Genomic DNA, 19,974 nt, shown 5'->3' on the forward strand with positions numbered 1-19,974 from the left:
TGCACTCCAACCTGGGTTATGGGGTGAGACTCCATCTCAGGAAAAAAAAAAAAATTAGGAGTACTTAGGCTTTTCTGAGGGCTGTCTTTGAAGAAAAATTACTTTATCTTACCTTAGCTTTTATTCAGGCATCCATAATAATTATAAACTTGGCTTTGGAGACTTCAGTAAAAGAAAGAGCTTTTATACAGCAGAAGTCCTTAAACACTAATACAGTGATTGAGCCCCTTGCCCATAAATGTTTGCTAAGAAAAATACTTGCCTGGCACTGTCTAAGGTCAGTTTTTCCTAGAGGCTTGAGGAATCTTTCAGGGTTTCTTTGGACATTATTACACTGCTGTGATTGGGTGATGCCTCTTACCCATCTGCTCATCCATTTATTTATTCATTAACTTCAAATACCTTCTATAGTACAGAGAATTTCTAAATCCTATATATTAGAAAATCTTTATTTTATGAGTTTGGCCAAGAAGGGTAGGAATAGCAACAGGTATTAAACCAAAAAGGTTTGCATTAAGGAAAAAATTGGACAAATCCATATTGAAAGTACCTAACTAAAAATCTCACAGATGTGTTGCAATAATTGAAATCCATCATATTCTGAGGCTTAAAGCATGATGGTCTGCTTTTACAGCGATAATTTGGGTAAGAAAGGCAGTGTTCTAAAAAAGCAGCCTTAATATATAACATGGAGGAGTATATGTATTTTGGTCACCAGCCATTTGTCTGTCCATCCATTCAACCATCTATACACACATCCCTGCATCCTTTGGTTTATTTCACTGGTGTCAATGTATTACATGGAGTTGAATGATGTTATCAATAATCATTGACATGCCCTTTACTCCCTAGGCATAGAAGAGAACTAGGTAAAAGGCAGTACTAAAAAACTGATTTTCCCTCTTGCTACAAAGATAAAAGCTTTTGTATCCTAATTAGGCCCCCTAGACCACATTTCATCCGTGAGCCTCCAGTGAAACAAATAATGATAATGTTCATTTCCCATCTTTGACCTGGGAATTGCAAAGTGATTTACCAACATTAACTCATCAATTCTCCTAACACTTCTGAATAAGACATTATAATATATTATTGAATTCATCATGTAAATGGGTTCTGTGTTTTCCAGAGAATTTCAATATCCTGGCCACTATTAAATATGGAGTGAGGAGAAAAATTAAAAATTACCCTTTTCTGAACTACTGTCTTGTGGCCTGATCTCCATCAGAATGTCTTATCTTCTGGAAATTTTAACAGGGGGAGGTCAGAGGAGACATCGGCTTTGCTTATGCAAAAGTATTAAATAAAATCATACTAGAGAAAAATCATTAGAAAGTGGCCATTTCCCTTAAAACACTTGCTTCATTTGACTCATTGCTTAATAAAATGATGAACTTGAAATGGTGCTGCCTGCTCGGTGTCACCCAAATGATGAGTCATAGCATGTGAACAAATGGAAACAAATCACCAGCGAAAAGGCCAAACTTCTGTGCTACCCTAGAAATATTTTCTATTTTTCTAGGGCTTCCAATGATCTTGCATTCCTGTTTAACTCCGCTTCTAGTAAACCCGATGCCAAGATTTTCTGAGTTCCCTGCCAAAACCTGATGCTCTCAGCCTGGGCCTCTCCTCTAGGAAGGAAGAGATCGTCCTCCAGATGAAGTGAAAAGGAGAATCACAAAAAGAGGATTATTCCTTTGGGAGGAAACGGGGCACGTGCTGTTTATTGTAACATCATTCACCCTTCCTTGGGCATCTGGAGGCTTTTATGAGAAAGCAGAGGTTTTTATAACTCATTTACTCTGGCAAGTGAAGCAACACGAAAATTACTTAAGTGTTTAAAAGATAGATGAATAATAGTTTATGTTCTCAGTCATCTTATTACTGAGACCCTAATTTGCTTTCTTTAAATTGTTGGTTCTCCCTGAGAGTGCTATTGGAATGGGAGCCTCATAACCATGTGCACGGGTCAGTGATAGTACAATATTTCAGGAAATTTAAGTCCTCCATAAGTAGTGAACTGCAGTATTTTTTTAAGGAACAAAGACTGCTTTTTCAGCAAACCTGGCTTGTGTTCCTATGAAGGCCCCTTCTTTTTTATTACAAGGGGAAATTTCAAAATCTCATTGCTGTATTTAACTTTCTATTTTAGTAGGCTGCCAGTGCACTTAACCTTCCATGTAAAGCCTGTACGCATTTATGCATTCTTTCTCTTATTAACTTTTTAAGATTTGGGATGTCAGCCTGACCTAATGATAGAATACGCAAAAATAGTCCTGATACCGGCACCTCGAGACCACCTAATAAGGGACCTTTTCCATGCTGTTTACTTGTTTCTGTGTAACAGAAAGTCTGCTGGTTTGGTGCTAGCTGGTTAAATTCAACCCATGGTAAGCATGCTTCTTAGTCAAGAAGGTTGAGATATGGACTGTTGATACATTGTCTTCTTTCAGGCAAGGGCTGAGTGGCTTTCCTCGTGGGTGCCTAGGTGTCCAGCTGACCACAGCTGAGAGGGATAAGCGGGGATTGGGTCCGGCTGAGTTTGGTGGCCTAGGTTCCTCAGAGGGTGCAGAAGTAGAAAGGAGGCTGCTGAGAAGTAGGAAACAGTAGCCACCATCCCAGTTGGAAAATAGAAGTAGAGCTAAAGCTAAAAAAGAAAAATGCAAACAGGAGAGCTGAGTTCTGGAGGAGGTGGGCTGTTATTTTCTAGAGCCTGAACCAGGCATGCAAAGTAGAACAGCAGGTGTTACAGCGCTTTTCCCCCAGGAGGACTCCTGAGCCTCATAAGAAGGTCAGAGAGCTGGTTGAATGTTGGTGCAGGAAGCATGTCAGGAATAGCTTAACCCTGGTTTAATTTTCATTTCCCCTGTGTCATTTTAACACGTGGGGTGGGGGAGTCAGAGGCTGAGCGCAGTGGAGAGGCTTTCATGGGGAGCAGTTCACATCAGATCCAGGGCTGGTCACCTCCCGGCCTCCTCCCATTCACCTGGTGACTCATCACCCTTTTCAAGTCCTTTTCCTTCTTTGCTTTATGCTTCTTCAAGTGTGAGATGGGCAGTGTGATCTTTATATGTAAAATATTTCAAACGAAAAATGATTCTGTGCAAATGTGAAATAGGTACCAGTTTTCTTTGATTTCTCTGGTATCACTAATGACAGGATGCACTGTAGATTTCAGGATTAGTTTCTGGGGGTGGGGTTGCTGCCACTCTTTTATGTACTAATCATCTATAAAATAAGTCTTGAGTTCAGAAATGTTAAAACCGCAAATCACATGGCTGTCATATATAAGCTATGGGTGTGGTATATAGGCTGTTTGACACACAGGCTCTGTTCTTTCCAGGCCATGCTTTCTGGAAGCCCAAGCCAGTTCCAGGAGTGAAAGCTGACTCCTAACAATACATTCGAGTAGGAGTCAGTGAGGGCTTAGGAAAATTATCCAGGAAATTCATTTTGAGCAGCCCAAACTGCCAGCTAGTAGCTAAGCTAGTAGGCAGGAGTTTCATTGACCACATGTCTCAACCACATTTACCACATTTCTTGCTAAAGAACGCTCTAAGTGTGGATGAAAGGCACGAGATACACAGCAGGTGGGGGCAAGGAGGAAGTGAAGAACCTGGGTACCCCACACCCTAGATCATTGAATTACATTTTTAAGAATGTTTTAAATGTATGTATGTTAAAAAGTTTCAGTTACGCAAAATGAAGAGTTTTGAGGTGGTTGGTGGTGATGGTTGCACATCACTGTGAATATAATTAATGACACTGACTGTGTGCTTAAAAATGGTTAAGATGGTCAATTTTGTATTTGTGTAGTTAACCACAATTTTTAGAAGTATAGATGTCATATATATGCATATTTATGTAATTTTTTTCTAGTTTGACAAAAGTGATCATCATCCTCCATCCATCTTCATTCATTCATTCATTCGTTCATTCAACAAACATTTATGAAGCCACTATTAGGTCAACATCTGTGCTCCAAGCTGGAGTACAACTGTGAATACATTTTCTGTGCTTGTGTTACACTCAGGTTAGTTTAAGTGAAAGCCGTATGAACAATAATTGTCATCCAGCGTGGTGGGCCAAACATGAAAGTGTATGCGCAGTTGAGACTGTGTCCAGCTGTGCAGATTTGTGGGGTGTCTTGGCATCCGTCAAAGAGGAGAGCGACATAAAGGGATCAGCTGCCGAGGGACAGCAGGGACAAAGCACAGGGAACAAACAGCGTGATGCAGAGCATGTGCAGGGAACAGTCAGTATTCCACTGGTGGTAACATGTCGTGAGGCCAGGAGCAAACCACGGAGGGTCTCATATGTCATGTTAAGGAGTACTGACTCCTCAGATGGGTGGAGGTCAGACCACATTCTCCAGTAGCCTAAGGATTTCTGAGTCTCCCAACCCCTGCCCCGCAAACCTCTCCGGGGCTGCCTTCAGAAGTACTTGGTAGTGATGGATGAGGAGTAGGAGGAACCAATCAAGTTACATAGTGTAAATAGCCTCCGTTTTATTTATTTTGTGTATTAGATTTCTATATAAGATTTTGTTTGAAGGCAGAGTTCTGGCTTTTAAAAACACCTTTGAAAATCAGTGCTGTTGGCAATGAGGAATCATCAAAAATTATTAGTGTTGGCAACAATTAGCTTAGTGTTTTAAAAATCAGTATTCTGTATTCAAAGCAATAAACATGCTTTCTGCATTTCTGAACCTCACCTCATAGTACTTTGCACATGTTAAGCATTCAATGAAATGTTCGGTGGGAATTATGGTAGGGATATGACTTAGGGATATTATACTACTGCCATCAGGAGCTATTTAAATAGCATAGTGCCCACTAACTCAAAAGCAATTTGTAGAAATATAAACTTATAACCGGCCTTTTCTTCTCACTTTTCTTTGTGTGTAATTGGACTGTAATAATTATTTTTTTCTGAGTTTTCTTGTCCATTTTTGAGACATTAGGTTTTATAATTTGACGCTTTGGACCTGGTTGACAATTCCGATTCTGTATGTGGGATTGAACTTTGTGGGAAATAGCAGTTAATTGTGTTTTTTTAATGCTTAAAATGATATTCTGGGCAAGTTTTGTTTCTTTATGGACTATAGCCAGAATCCTACTGTTTTTCAATTTGTTTAAATGCAACAGCTTATACAACATATGTACATGTTCAGTTGAAGATAAAGGATATCATTATTTTTAGCCTATTACAAAGAAAACCACATTTTCTCTTAAATGTCTTGATATAAAGTAATTTGAACACAATTTCTGCACAAATAATTTTCAAGAGATTGGCTGTCAAGTGTATTTTTTTAAAGTAGCACTTTCATAAGAACCAATGAGACTTTGCAAATTTAGATAGATTCTAAGCCTGCAATGTGGTTGAAGATGTCAGTTTTTAAACAGCACTTTGAGAAGTAGTTAACTTAAAAGTATAGCAATTCAGAACATACTGAGAATGATTTTGAAGACTAAAGTCTTGATACACTGAAAAGAAAGTTGACAGATTCACTACAATTAGAAGACAAGGAGGTACAACTCCCACTTGCGAAAACTTTTCGTCTAACCAACTTGTAATACTTGCCTAAGAAAATCTTCAGCAAATCCTTACTCCTTTGCAGCTCCTAAATCTACTGTGTAGAATTCTTCCAGTTTCTTAAGAGATGCTGGTGAGGCTGTGGAGAAATAGGAATGCTTTTACACTGTTGGTGGGAGTATAAATTAGCTCAACCATTGTGGAAGACAGTGTGGTGATTCCTCAAAGATTCAGAAATAGAAATTCCATTTGACCCAGCAATCCCGTTACTGGATATGTACTCAAAGGATTATAACTTATTCTACTGTAAAGATACATGCACACGTATGTTTATCGCAGCACTATTTACAATAGCAAAAACTGGGAAGCAACCCAAATGCCCATCAATGATAGAGTGGACAAAGAAAATGTGGCACATATATACCATAGAGTACTATGCAGCCATAATTAAAGAATGAATGTCCTTTACAGGGACATGGATGAAGCTGGAAGCCATCATTCTCAGCAAACTAACACAGGAACAGAAAACCAAACACTCCATGTTCTTACTCATGAGTGGGAGTTGAACAATGAGAACACATGGGCATAGGAAGGGGAACATCACACACCAGGGCCTGTCAGTGGTTGAGGGGCAAAGGGAGGGAGAGCATTAGGACAAATACCTAATGCATGCAGGGCTTAAAACCTAGATGACGGGTTGATGGGTGCAGCAAACCACCATGGCACATGTAAACCTGTGTAACAAACCTGCACATTCTGCACATGTATCCCAGAACTTAACATAAAATTTAACAAAATTTAAAAAATAAAAAATTCTTCTAGTTTCCTTATGTCATAATAATGGAAGCAGAATAATAACCCTCCTTTCTTTGTTTTAAGGAAAAGTAAGTTGTTAGGCCTGTGAAGAATGACAGAACTGAAATAGATTCTTCATTCAAGCCTGTGTGTGTGAGTGTGCACGTGTGCATGTATGCATATGTGCACACTCATGCACATCCACACACCTACACATTGGTTTGAGTGCACAAGTGTGAACCAACCAAGAGAAAAAAGTGATATGAAACTCAATTCCCAATTTCTACCACTATTAACAGTACATTTTACTAATTCTGATTTGTTCTACTATTGTGTCAAGGCTTGTTAATGTGCCCCATGCAATGACAGACAAGATCATATTATGTGGAAATTGTGTCTTCTCTACCATAAGAACCTGAATATTTAAGTATTGGAGATTTTTGCCTGATATTCATCAGTGTTGTCACTTGCTACTGATCGAGCTTTGTAATCTATGTATAGGCATTAGATGAATCCATAAATGAATGAAATGGTAGCTTCCTCCGTGTTTATTTTTTTTAATCATATTTAAGGTATTTCATGACCTGTCACCAGTCTTACCACATCTTGGAAAGAATGACTATACCTGTGCTTTCTCTTAAAACCCTACCCAGATATATTCTTAGAGTTGGGCCATATTTTTCTCAATTCAGATATACCCTTGAGGTCCACTTTCCATGCACTTACATACACTCACACACCTACATGCATACAATATAAGGAAAGAAAGGTAAATAGTAACCAATAGAGGTGGTGCCCACTATTCTCTTCAGTGAGTAGATATCCCCTAGTCCCATTTCACCCATTTCACCTTTCCATGGTGCCAGATGGAAGATGTGACTAAATTATATGCCCATACTCATCGTGGTTGGCCCTTTTGAAATTACTGGGAGAGCATAAATGATACAGACTTTGGGGTTGAAAGAATTGCTTTAAAATCAATTTTCTGCCGCTTACACGTTCTGTGATCTAGGGCTGTTGCTCAATTAATCTCTCAGTTTATTTCCTCATCTGTCATATGGGAATAATAAACCTACATTCACAGGGTTGTTGAGAAAAGTGAATGGTAACCGATACAAGAAATTCAAGTTTCGTTAGTTTTAATCGGAAATTATAAGACTTTTAAAAACATGTAAATGTACATCCCTAATTGCCTGCAAGTGGTGCAAGGTGACAAGAAGAGCCACCTTTGAGTGTGGGAGGAGTAGGTCGCAACCTTTGATGACTGACCAGGGCAGCGACTCTCCACCTTGGCTGTGTAGTAGAATCACCTGGGGAGTTTGCCAAAATTCTTTTGGCTGAGCTGTACCCCAGACCAGTTAAGTAAGGATCTCTGTGGGTGGAACCCAGGCACCAGTACTTTTTTTTTTGAGACGGAGTTTCAATCTTGTTACCCAGGCTGGAGTGCAATGGTGCGATCTCGGCCTCCTGGGTTCAGACAATTCTCCTGCCTCAGCCTCCCAAGTAGCTGGGATTACAGGCATGCGCAACCATGCCCAGCTAATTTTTTTGTATTTTTAATAGACGCAGGGTTTCACCATGTTGACCAGAATGGTCTCGATCTCTTGACCTCGTGATCCACCCATCTCGGGTGATCACAATGTGTAGCCAAGTTGGAGAGCTGATGCTTTAGGGGGATTTAAAAGTCGTCACTCCTTGCATTGGCCAAATTGATGATACCCAGAATTCTACAACCTACACTGTATTCTTTTTCCTTAAAGTAAACACAGACTTAGGTATCATGCTAAAAGTGTATTATTTCTCTTGGTTCTACATGATGTTGTATGAATTAGTTTATTAAGTTCTCTCCAAAGAGCCAGTTGTAATAGGTGGTTGATGGGGGAAAGAGAACAGAGGTCTATGGATATCTGAAGACAGATGCTGTTTACTAGAGGGGCACAAACACAGAAGAAAATGCAACTCAAACAATAGAAAACTCAGCAATTTCAACTACTTGTTGCTTTTGGAAATCAGTCTTTGCAAAAGCACCACCCCAAGAGGTGGTTGGCTTCTCTGAAAGCTCAGCATCATGGCTCTTGTAGGTCATCATTCTTGAAAACTTGCTGCATTTTCAAAATGTGAGATGAGGAAAAACAGTTGAATACTGGCCAAATACAGTCATATTGTAACCAAAATCCAGAAAATTAATTTGTAAAATAATGTATCTTTAAAAGTTTTATTTTTCCAAGAGAAAAGACTAAAATCACTTTGTACTCAAAATCTCTCTTACCTCTTTTGAACAAATGGTACTGAGACAACGGAGAAAGTCACACAGGACACATGCCAAAGAAAGAAGTTGAACCCTTACCTCACACCATATACAAAAATTAACTAGAATCAGTCAATAACCTAAATGTAGGAGCCGAAACTATAAAACTTTTAAATGAAAACAGGAGTACCTCTTCATGACCATGGATTTGGCAATGGATTCTTAGATATGACACCAAAAGCACAAACAACAAATGAAAAATAAAATAGATACATTGGACTTCACCAACATCAAAACTTTTGTGAACCAAAGGACACTATTAAGAAAGTCAAAAGATAGCCCATAGAATGGGAGAAAATATTTGCAAATCACTATCTTATAAGGGTCTAGTTTCTAGAATATATGAAGAACTCTTACAACTCAAAAAATAAAAAGACAATCCAGTTTAAAAATGGGCAAAAGCATTGAATAGAGATTTCTCCAAAGAAGATATATACATAGCCAATAAGCTTATGAAAAGACAGCCAACATCATTAGTGTTTAGGGGAATGCAAATCAGAACCACAATGAGATACGACTTTATTATGTTCACCCATTATGATGGCCATAATTTGTTTAGAAAAGGAAAATAACAACTGTTGGTAAGGATGTGGAAAAAATTGGAGTTTTTATATCTGGCTGGTGGGAATGTAGTATGGTGCAGTCACTATGAAAAACAATTTGGCAGGTCTTCAAATAGCTAAATACAGAATTGCCACATGACTCAGCAGTTCCGCTCCTAGGTATACACTCAAGAGATTTGCAAACAGGTTTTCAGACAAAAGCATGTACATGAATGTGTATAGCAACATGATTCATAGTAGCCCAAATATGGAATCATCCCAAATGTCCATCAGCTGATGAATAAATAACAAAATGTGGCATATAGCCTACAATAGAGTATTATTGAACCAAAACAAGAATGAAGTACTGATACATGTTACAATATGAATAAGCCTTGAAAACATCATGCCAAGAGAAAGAAGCCAGACACAAAAGGCCACATATTTTATGATTCAGTTTATACACAACATCCAGAACAGGCAACTCCTTAGAGACAGAAAGTAGATTAGTCCTTGCCAGGGGCTCAGATGAGTGGGGGACAGGGAGTGACTGTTGAGTGGGTAAGGGGATGATGACAGTCTTCTGGAATTAGATATGATGGTTGTTGAACATGTAGATGGAGTAAAAGCCACTGACTTAAACACTTTAAAAACAGTTTAAATGGTGAATTTTGTGTTATGTGAATTGTATCTTCATTAAAAAATACCCCTTTGACCCTGTCTCTTCTCTAATCCTGTATATGTAGTCTATTCTTTTTCTTTTTTTGACATGGAGTCTCATGCTATAGCCCAAGCTGGAGTTCAGTGGTGTGATCTTAGCTCTCTGCAACCTCCCCCTCTGGAGTTCAAGCGATTCTCGTGCCTCAGCTTCCTGAATAGCTGGGACTACAGGCACGTACCAACATGCCCATGACTAATTTTGTATTTTTAGTAGAGATGGGGTTTCACCATGTTGGTCAGACTGGTCTCGAACTCCGACCTCAGGTGATCTGCCCACCTCAGCCTCCCAAACGTATAGTCTTAAGCCAGTCATTTTACCCTTTGTGATTCGCTTTTCGTCTTATACTGTTTTTTTGTCCAATGTCCAACTTCTGCAAAGAGACATCCACACTGGTCTTCATTTCCTTACAAGCACTTCAATTCATCACTCCAGATTCTACACCTGAGCTGGAAAGGTCTGTGTTAACTCAAACAGGAACTGGAGTCACTGCTCTTCCTTACTAGAAGGGCATTCCAGTCATTGACATTAGAAAGTTCCCAGCATGGCCCTGCCACCAAACCGGACTCGTCCATTGCGGTGTCACCAAGGAATGTTAAGTCTTGGAAACAGATGGAGGAACTTGCACAGCGTTTCCCAGTAGGCACAGGTGATTCCTGCAAACTCAGGAGAGTGAAAGTCACAGGAACAAAAATGTAAATTTCTGTGAGAAGACGTGATGCCATTACTAGCAGAGTTTAAGTGCTTTTAACTCTGGATAATGGATGATCTGCTCTGATTGCCTTGAAGGTGGATCTCCAAGCCCACAGAATGGTTTAAAAGTGGAAGGAAGCTGTATTAATCATTTTCTTAATTGTCTTTCTTTCTTTCTCTCTTTTTTCTGCTGGGGTCAGCAGGAATGGGAATCTTTATTTTTTCTTTTTAGATCAGTCTTATTATGATTATGATTATACTGAAAGACCTGGATGGGAGGAATGCTGCAATCTGAATTAAAAATAGCATTTTCTGTCCTCCCACACACAACACTTGAGTGCTCTGAATGCCTTTTATAAATGCAGACTTTCTGCCTGGCTAGATAAAAGAAGCTGTCACTTCATTTCCATAACGAACTCATTCCTGGGAGAATTCCATTGTTTTAGCAATAGAATTTTTGTAAAAGGCCTCTTATTTTGCCTGAAAAAGGTAACAAAAATGAACTTTTGAGAGCTTATTCGACAAAACAATTAAGGAGTGAAGAGAGATTTTCTCCTTTTTTGATATGTTAGGAGTTGTAAGTGTGAGAATCCCCTGAGCCATGATACTAGAATAAACCCCTAAGTCTGCAAGATGAAGGAGGAGGAGAGAAATCCTGTTATTCTTTCTCCTAATAGAAATGGGGATATGTCATTCGCTGAGAATGTGTTTTAGAGCCAGGTGACACACAGATGTTGCTTTTTCTAAAGAGTTTTAAATATTTAGTTTTAAAGAGAGGTGGGAAACTTGTAGAATGTTCATGGTGTAAAGAAATCCCTTTTTTTTTTCTTTAGACAGAGTCTCGCTGTTGCCCAGGTTGGAGTGCAGCGGCGCAATCTCAGCTCACTGCAACCTCCGCCTCTCAGATTCAAGCGATTCTCCTGCCTCAGCCTCCTGAGTAGCTGGAATTACAGGCACACACCAACATGCCCTGCTAATTTTTATATTTTTAGTAGAGATGGGGTTTCACCATGTTGGTCAGGCTGGTCTCGAACTCCTGGCCTCATGATCCACCTGCCTCGGCCTCCCAAAGTGCTAAGATTACAGGTGTGAGCCCCCGTGCCCAGCTCCTTGGGGTTTTTAATGAAACGTGATCATCAGGTATTTTAACTGAGTTTCAGGACTCTGAAGACAAACCACATCTGCATCTTGCCAGCATCCTTTACTCACAAAATAGTAGTTGGTATTTTCCTTTATTTGCACTTGAAATGTTGCAGCAGGTGGAATACAGGGTCCTTCATGGTGTAATGTGACTTATAGTGGGCTCAAACAGGCTTGTGGGCATGTGGTCACACTCAGTACCCCTCTGTCTTCCCTATCCCTCCACACGATGGATCTGTGCTCCAAATATGGTATGAAATCTTCAACACCACTTTTATAGAGAGAAAGAATAATTGTATTTCTTGTTACTTACCTGGCCCTCTGTTAGCCACATCAAAGTGTACCTGTCTTTCATGTTATAACAGGTAATCCCTAGCCATAATGCCAAATGGCATTTCTGTTACGTGGTATTCACAGTTGAGAACATTGAAATCCCAGTTTTAAGCTAAAATGCTTTTATGAAGCCTCCTGCAAAAAAAGAGAAGTTTTCAATAGCACCTTTGTCTTGCAATACTTTTGTTCTGATTGCGTCAGAAAATTGTAATATTTAAACAAGGAAGACAGTTACTTAGAATAGTATTTAAAAAAGAGTTTAAAGTGTGGAGTTGTTATATCTGTTGGCCTTTCATTTAATAAAACAAGTAGACCAAAAGGAAAACGAGTGCGGTTGATGTAGTATTTTTATGGAAATTCCTGTGGGAGCAAACATTATGCAGAAGTTAGGTAGTTAAATCTGGCACTGATTTGTAATTCTGGAAAATAATTCTGTTATTTTTTTGAGCTTTGAATGGCCTTTACTAATAAACTAATAGTAATTTCTATTTTTTTTTTTTTTTGAGACAGAGTCTCACTCTGTCACTCAGGCTGGACTACAGTGGTACGATCTTGGCTCATTGCCACCTACACTTCCTGGGTTCAAGCGATTCTCTTGCCTCAGCTTCCCAAGTAGCTGTGATTACAGGCGCCCGCTACTGTAACTGGCTAATTTTTATATTTTTAAGAGAGACGGGGTTTCACCGTCTTGGCCAGGCTGGTCTCGAACTCTTGAACTCAAATGATCCACCTGCCTTGGCCTCCTAAAGAGCTGGGATTACAGATGTGAGCTACCATGCCCAGCCCCAGTACTAATTTTTTAAAGCATGATTTGATGTCCTGGCGGTAGCTATGCAATTTTGCATGGTAACATTTCATGAAAAGGAAGTTGTGGTTTTGATAGGATGCTTCCAAGGTTGTGTTTTTAATACTTTTGGTGAATTCTGTTACTTGTGTCTGTGCAAAAGGACAGAGGTTGGGAGATCTGTCTCTTCATTTTATCTTCACTCCCTATTTGGTGCTTTGTGAAGTCAGGCCAAATAAAATAGTTGAAGGTACTATCATATAACTCCCAATATTATAGCAAAAAGAGAATGAGAGGAAAATATTCAGCTATTTCTTTTTTAGCATTTTTACTAATTGTGTTATTAAAAAGGGGCAAATAGAGCAGGAATTGAAAGAGAATGAAAATCAGAGGATGGGACTACACAGTAGCATCTTGCAAACCTTAGCTGCTAATGATTTATACACGCTTCAGAAATTGTCACATGAGGCACAGGCTGTGTCGCCGCCTTCCGCATTTTCAGCAAGCACTTCCGCAACACCTAAACACTGACCTTTTCAAGGAGGCACAAATGAAACTCTCCTCCGGGCAGAAGGTGTGTGATGACTCATGGCAACCAGAAAGGGGATGTGTAACTCAGGGGATGTGCAGTCTCTGGGCATCTAGACCGAGTCTCCCCGTCTTCTGGGCCACTGTTCTTTCTGCTGGACTTCGGCAATCCCTGCAGGACCTGTGTGTTGAACAAATAAGGCCAGGAATAAATTGTCAATACGAACCCCTGACATCTTGTCTTTAAAATACTAATTTCCTGAGACGTCATTCTACAGCTGCTCAGCACAGATTGGCTATTTCTCATTTATATGTTCAACTTATATTTTATTTTCATTTTATTCCTGATATGCAGACATATTTTCTCTGATGTATAATTATATTGCATAGCAAACTTTGCACTATGTCAGTAAGGAGATGTAACCTGCATATGTATACAGACACCTGCAGAGTCTCTGTATGAATAAATCCTTACCTTTATGTGATAAGCTATGCTAATGATCAGAAATGCATGGATCAACATGAACTATAATTTTTTGAAAAACGTTTGAGCATAGACATTTTTCCAGTGTATTTATCTCTGTGATAACGTGTTCTTTCGGCAGATACTAATTTTGGATTTTATTCCTTGAACACAAACCAGTTAACATACACAGAGAATATTCTAAGTGCGTGCTAGGCACCCAAGGACTGCCAGTTTGTAAGAAATTTTGTAATGGATAACTCACATAAGTGATCAAATGTTGACGGAACGAGGAACACATGTATTGTGAATAAATCATATTCTTGAGAATACCTTGAGTTTGGGCCTGCCTCCCACAGGGACCTCCCTCCAACTTTTCTTGAGGTCTCACTGGACTCAGTCCAGCCCTGCATTGGAGATGCCTCTCCCTGGGAAAGGGGGGTTTTTGGCCCAGCTTGCCTGTGACTGAAGCTCCTCAGTGGGCAGGGTGGAGACAGAGCTGTGCACCCCGCTGGGCTGAGTGTGCTCATTCAGAGGAAGCATTTCTAAACTCTGCAATTGCCAGCAGCCCTGGCAGCTTCTCTTTCTTCCTCAGAAAGAAAATACAAAGAGTTAGCTTTAGTCCTGAGTTGGAAAAAGAGGCCCTTGCGGAACATGTCATTGATGGACTGGGCAGTTTCCTTAGAGGCTTATGTGATGGTTTTTCTCCAAGTCATCCAAAAGGGTGTTCTTCCATTTGATAACCATGGAGGACAGAGACTCAAGTATAAGTATAATGCCACGTTCTCAATCAGCTAACAAATATTGATCAACGACTTATCATTCACAAAAGCACCATGAAGCTTACAGAAAGAAGACAGAGAAAAATCCTACCTTTATAGAGGTTATCACATTCCACTCGGGGAGATGACACCTATTTTAGGACAAGGAATAAAATGATTAGTAACCTGAGGAAAAGGAATTTAAAAACCATAGGTGTTCACATGCAAAAACAAAACAGAAAAACCTTCTGATTGGGCAAGTTGTAGAATAAGAGGATAAAAGAAAGAGTCATAGAAAAAGTGGGATTTGAGCTGCTCTTGGGAGGTCTGGCTTAAATTTTGACACGTGGAGTAGAAATACGGGCTCTCAGAGAGGAAGTGAGAAGCTCACTGGCTGCTTCAGTGTACATGAGGGGAGAAGTAGAAATGAACTTGGAAAAGCATGCTGGGGCCAGATTGTGAAGATCTTAAACATCAAAGAATTTCGAAGATTTTCAGTACGTAGGAGCCAATGAAGGTATGGATGGCATGGGGAAGTTGTGTTATGTAATCTCTACTTTAGGAAGTTCAGTCCAACAAGGATGACTCAGATGGTTTAGACAGACCAGTGAGCAGGCTGCTCTGAGAGGAATTGAGTCTGAACTAGCATGGAGTAGTGAAGACAGAAAGGGTACAGAATTGGTAGGACTTGACAACCGATGGAATGTGGGAGAAAGAAGATGATGAAGCTGTCATCATGCATCCGAAATGAAAGAGGAGGAACTGGGTTTGGAGCAAGGGCCTGGGAAGTTTTGAAACAGACTTAATTTATTTCCACTGCAAATATCCAGGAGCTTGTTGGGGGAGATATCAGGGACCAGGATGCAGATTTAAGAGCGATAATCAGTAGAAGGAAATTATTATAGAAAGTGAAGACAACTGAGCAGATAGCCTTAGGAAATCTGTCCCCTAGGGTTAGAAAGAACAGGAAGAGCAGAAAACTGAAGAGGGGCTATGAGGAGTAGTAGAAGGAACCCAAGAAAGTGCCATCTCAGAGAAATCAAGAACATTTTTTTCTTTGGGTTGCAATAGACAAATAAAACTTAAAGTGATTCAAGCAAAAAAAGGAATTCATTGTATCATATGTGGATTGGTTTTCTAACGCTATGTGACAAATTACAAATATAGTGACTTAAATGACACCTGTTTATTATCTCACAGTTTCTAGAGGTCCGAAGTCCAGGTGCGGCTTAGGTGAATTATCTGTTGAGGGTTTCATGAGACTGAAATTGAGGTGTTGACAGGACTGCCTTCTCATCTGGAGCTCATGGCCTTTCTTCAAGCTCACGTGGTTGTTTGTATTTAGTTTCTTGTGCTTTTAGGACCAAGGGCCCTGTTCCATTGCTGACCGTGAGCTGGGGGCCACTCTGCAGTCCTGGCATCCGCCTTCAGTTCCTTGCATGACTTGCCTCCCCCATCAACATGTCCTCTCTCACTTTGAATCTCATGCCTGGTAGAGCCCCATCCCTTTTACGGTTCTGTTCATTAGATCAGGCTCACCAAGATAATCTGTCTATTTTAAGGTCAGTTGATTCTGGACCTCACTTATATTTGCAGAATCCTTTCACAACAGCAGAACCTAGATTACTGTCTGCCCATTGACTGTCTGCCAGGGGGCATGGCAGTCTTGGGGGCTGCGTTAGAATCTGGTCTATCATAATATAACTAACAATTCCAGGGATCAGGCTGGGTGCCATGGCTCAATCCTGTAATCCCAGCACTTTGGAAGGCCGAGGCAGGTGGATCACTTGAGGCCAGGAGTTCAAGATCCAGCCTGGCCAACATGGTGAAACCCCGTCTCTACTAAAAATACAAAAATTAGCCAGGCGTGGTGCCTGCCTTTAATTCCAGCTACTCAGGAGGCTGAGGCAGGAGAATTGCTTGAACCCAGGAGGTGGAGGTTGCGGTCACAGAGATTGTGCCACTGCATTCTAGCCTGAGTGACAGAGCAAGACGCTGTCTCAAAAAAAAAAAAGAAAAGAAAAATCCAGGGATCAGTTTAACTTTTGGCGTGGTTGAGTCCAAGAGACTTTACTGTCATTAGGACTCAGATTTTCTGTCTTTTGGCTTTGCTCTCTTCTGGGAAGCTTCCTTCTCCAGGGGCCTTTCTTCAAGAGGTAATTAAAGAAACTAGTTCTCAGTAGCCTCATGTTTCCATTGTCCCACTAAGAAAGAGTGTGTTGCTCCTCTTAGTTCCAGCTGGTCTGAGAGAGGCCTTTCATTGGCTTGCCTTGGGGACGGGGACATGCCTACCCCTAAGGCCAGTCACTGAGGCTGGAAGGATGCTGTATTGTGGTTGCCCAGACCTGGGTCATATATCCACCTTCTGGGCCAATGTGTGAAGCCATCCTGGCCCAGATAAGAGCCAAGGGGAGGGGTCATTCCAGAAAGACACTGATCAGGCAAAAGTGCGAGTGTACTAAACAAAAGAAAAGGAAAACGGAAGGAGCTATTACTGGTGAGCTGTATTAGATGTTGACAGAGAGGTCAGGAGAAGGCCTCAGCACAGGTCACTGCATTTAGAAGGTGGGAAACCATTCCTGACCTTTGGAGGAGAAGCAAAGTTACTAACCAAGCGAAAAGTGGTAGAAATCAAGCTTTACGTTTTCAGTAGTTGGTGAAATGCTGGCATTGAATGGGTAGTACAACTGTTTGTTGGTAAACAGAAGAGCGGTGACAGCCATTTGGGATCATATTTAGGGTATGGAGAAGGTCTTTTATGAATAGCAGTGACTGACTATGCTTGGAGTATGAGAAGTTTCCAGTAGAGAGAAAAAAGACGGAAGGGAAATCAGGGGCAGAATTGACCCCAGCAAGATCTGGAGCCAGTAGGAGGAGAATGGATTCAGAGCCCAGGTAGAGAGACTACATACAGTGTCATAACCTGGGTAATACACTGTGTGAAGTTTTTTTGGTTTGGGGGTTTTGAGGTTGTTTTTTGTTTGTTTGTTTGTTTGTTTTTTTGGTTATTTGTAACCTTTTTGAAATAGACAGGTACATTGCTTTCACTGTAGCTGTCGTATGGTCATTAAATATACTCAAAAGATCCTCAGCATCTCTCTGGCCCTGTAATTGACAGTTAGATAAGTGGTTAAATGTGTGGTCCCTAATCAGCAGTATCAGCATCACCTGGGAACTTGTCAGAACTACAATTCTCTGACCCCACCCCCAGCCACCTGAATCAGAATTTCTACAGGTGGGTCCCAGCAATCTCTGATTTAACAAGACCCTCTAGCCATTTCTTTTCCTTTCTTTTCTTTTTTCTAAGTCGGAGTCACCCAGGCTGGGGTGCAGTTTGTGATCCTAGCTCACTGCAGCCTTGAGCTCCTGAGCTCAAGCCCCCTTCCTGCCTCAGCCTCCCAAAATGCTGGGTTTACAGGCATGAGCCACTGCACCTGGAGTTCTCCAGCCATTTCTGATTGCTGCGTCGAGTTTGAGTATCACTGCCTCAGAGGTCTGCATCTCCCTTCCACAAGCCGTGAAGGTTTCATTAATAGTGGCTTTGAGAAGCTATGAGCACTAAGGATGTAGACTGCTAGTGACGAGGAAGTGGGAGAGTTTGTAAATCTTGAAAGGAGATGACAACTGTTCAAAATCCACTAATGACTGAAAGTGTAGTGGATTGGAAGAACGGAACAGAAAGGCTAAGTTGTAATTTAATTTTTTTCAAGTTTGTGGAGGGCTGACACATGATGATGAGAGGCATCAGAGTTTCAAGTCCCTGGAGGACAGAGAAAGGTGAAGTAGGCTTAAAGTGTATTTGTAGACTGGTGATTCTTTTGGAGTAAGGGTTAAATCCTAGAACAGGTTTTGGATATGGATCGTTTAATTTAAATCCAGGCTCTTCCACTAGACGCCATTAGGAGGTTGCAAAAGAAGGGCATGGCAAGGTTTCTTTCATCGAGGAGCTTAGAAACTGTTTGAGCCTTCAAGACTTAAATAAATCCAGTGGAGTATAAAAAGACAGTCTAACGAAGTGCTGAACTGAAAAGGACCTTGGGTCAGAATGTGTGGTAGAGACTGTAAGTGCTGTGGGCGGTCAGAGAAAGGAGAAATTGGCATTGTGTCATTTTCTTCTCTAGGCAGAGGATGAAACTGACAGCCTGGAGTAAAAATTTCCCAGGTTCGATGGCAAGATACTGGGCAGCTTGGCTTCAGTAAGTGCTTTTCCTTGTTTTCTCTCTCTTCTTTCTGAATGTGTCACAATTGCCAGGTCAAAGTGAAGGTTTGTGTTCTGAGACTTTGAATGTGGAATATTGTTAATATTTTTGTTCATGTGAGAAGCTTGTAGGATAAATTACATTTTATCTTGGGCATTTTAAATGGAAAGAGACTCAAATAGAAGTTTGGTATATTCGTTTCAGACAGGCTTTCAGACTTACTTCATTTATGGGGAGAACGCGAATGAGCCTGTTTGGTGATGCTCTAATGTTGTAGGATGTAGAGCGCAAGCTACTGATTTTCCTTAGTGGAAGAATTGAGTTGAGCCAGATCTGGGCTGGTAGGGAAGAAGAAAACACTTCAGATGAACATGACATTTCCATTGCTTTTAATTTCTTTGTACCTAGCTTGCGACTCATGTGGGTAAATAAACAGATCACTGAACCAAGAACGGAGAGAGAAGGTTGACAGAACACTGTTAAAGGTGGACATAAGAGTTATTTAAGTTCAAGAGAGAAATAAAAAAACCGTAATCATCAAGGGGAAGCCAGAAATTTGGTACCTGATTCAAGGTACTTAAGAAAACGTGATCTGTTTTCAGTCCTTTTTGGGGGAGGGTTTTCTTAACTTCAGCTGTGGCATGCAGGTGTCAACAGAGAGCTTTTATTTCACTGTGCTGATGGAGTGACTTGGGGTGCATTAGAGAGCGAGGTCATTGTTTGCCATCACATCAAGGATAATACCTGCATCAGGTGTGTTCCTCTCACAAATTAATCACAGAGAAGGTGCGTGTTGCTCTGATGGCCTCGCAGTCAGAAAGATGAATCATCTCTTATTTCGAGGTATGGAGAACAGTTGTGTCACTCACTGCTTTTTCAAGGAGACTCAGTTGAAATGGCGAAATAAAGAGTGAAATAACAGAAAACAGTTGTACATCACTAGATCAGTTCATATGATGCACAGACTGTTTCCTCTACCTGGAAACCTGATGCCTGGCTAACTTCTGCTCATCTTCAGCTTTCCTGTTTGAATGTTTGTTTTGTAAGACAAGCCTTCCTGAGACCCTCCTTCTAAGTGAGGTACCCCCATCGTGACTTCAAATCGCAATGTTCACTTTTTCTTCTTGCCTATATAGTTTCCAAATTTTATACATCTACTAAACACATGTAATTCT

The 19,974-nt window shown here is 40.6% G+C and overlaps 1 protein-coding gene and 1 long non-coding RNA gene across 3 annotated transcripts in view; both read left to right on the forward strand.

Annotated features, from left to right (window-relative positions):
* ATXN1 (ataxin 1) overlaps positions 1–19,974 on the forward strand; it is a 463,177-nt gene that overhangs the window by 263,539 nt on the left and 179,664 nt on the right. The gene's annotated exons all lie outside the window — the stretch shown is intronic.
* Positions 1–19,974, forward strand: part of LOC144576580 (uncharacterized) — a 434,267-nt gene that overhangs the window by 263,539 nt on the left and 150,754 nt on the right. The gene's annotated exons all lie outside the window — the stretch shown is intronic.

The sequence above is a fragment of the Callithrix jacchus genome, chromosome 4 (genome assembly GCF_049354715.1).
Source record: "Callithrix jacchus isolate 240 chromosome 4, calJac240_pri, whole genome shotgun sequence".
Classification (NCBI taxonomy): Eukaryota; Metazoa; Chordata; class Mammalia; order Primates; family Cebidae; genus Callithrix; species Callithrix jacchus.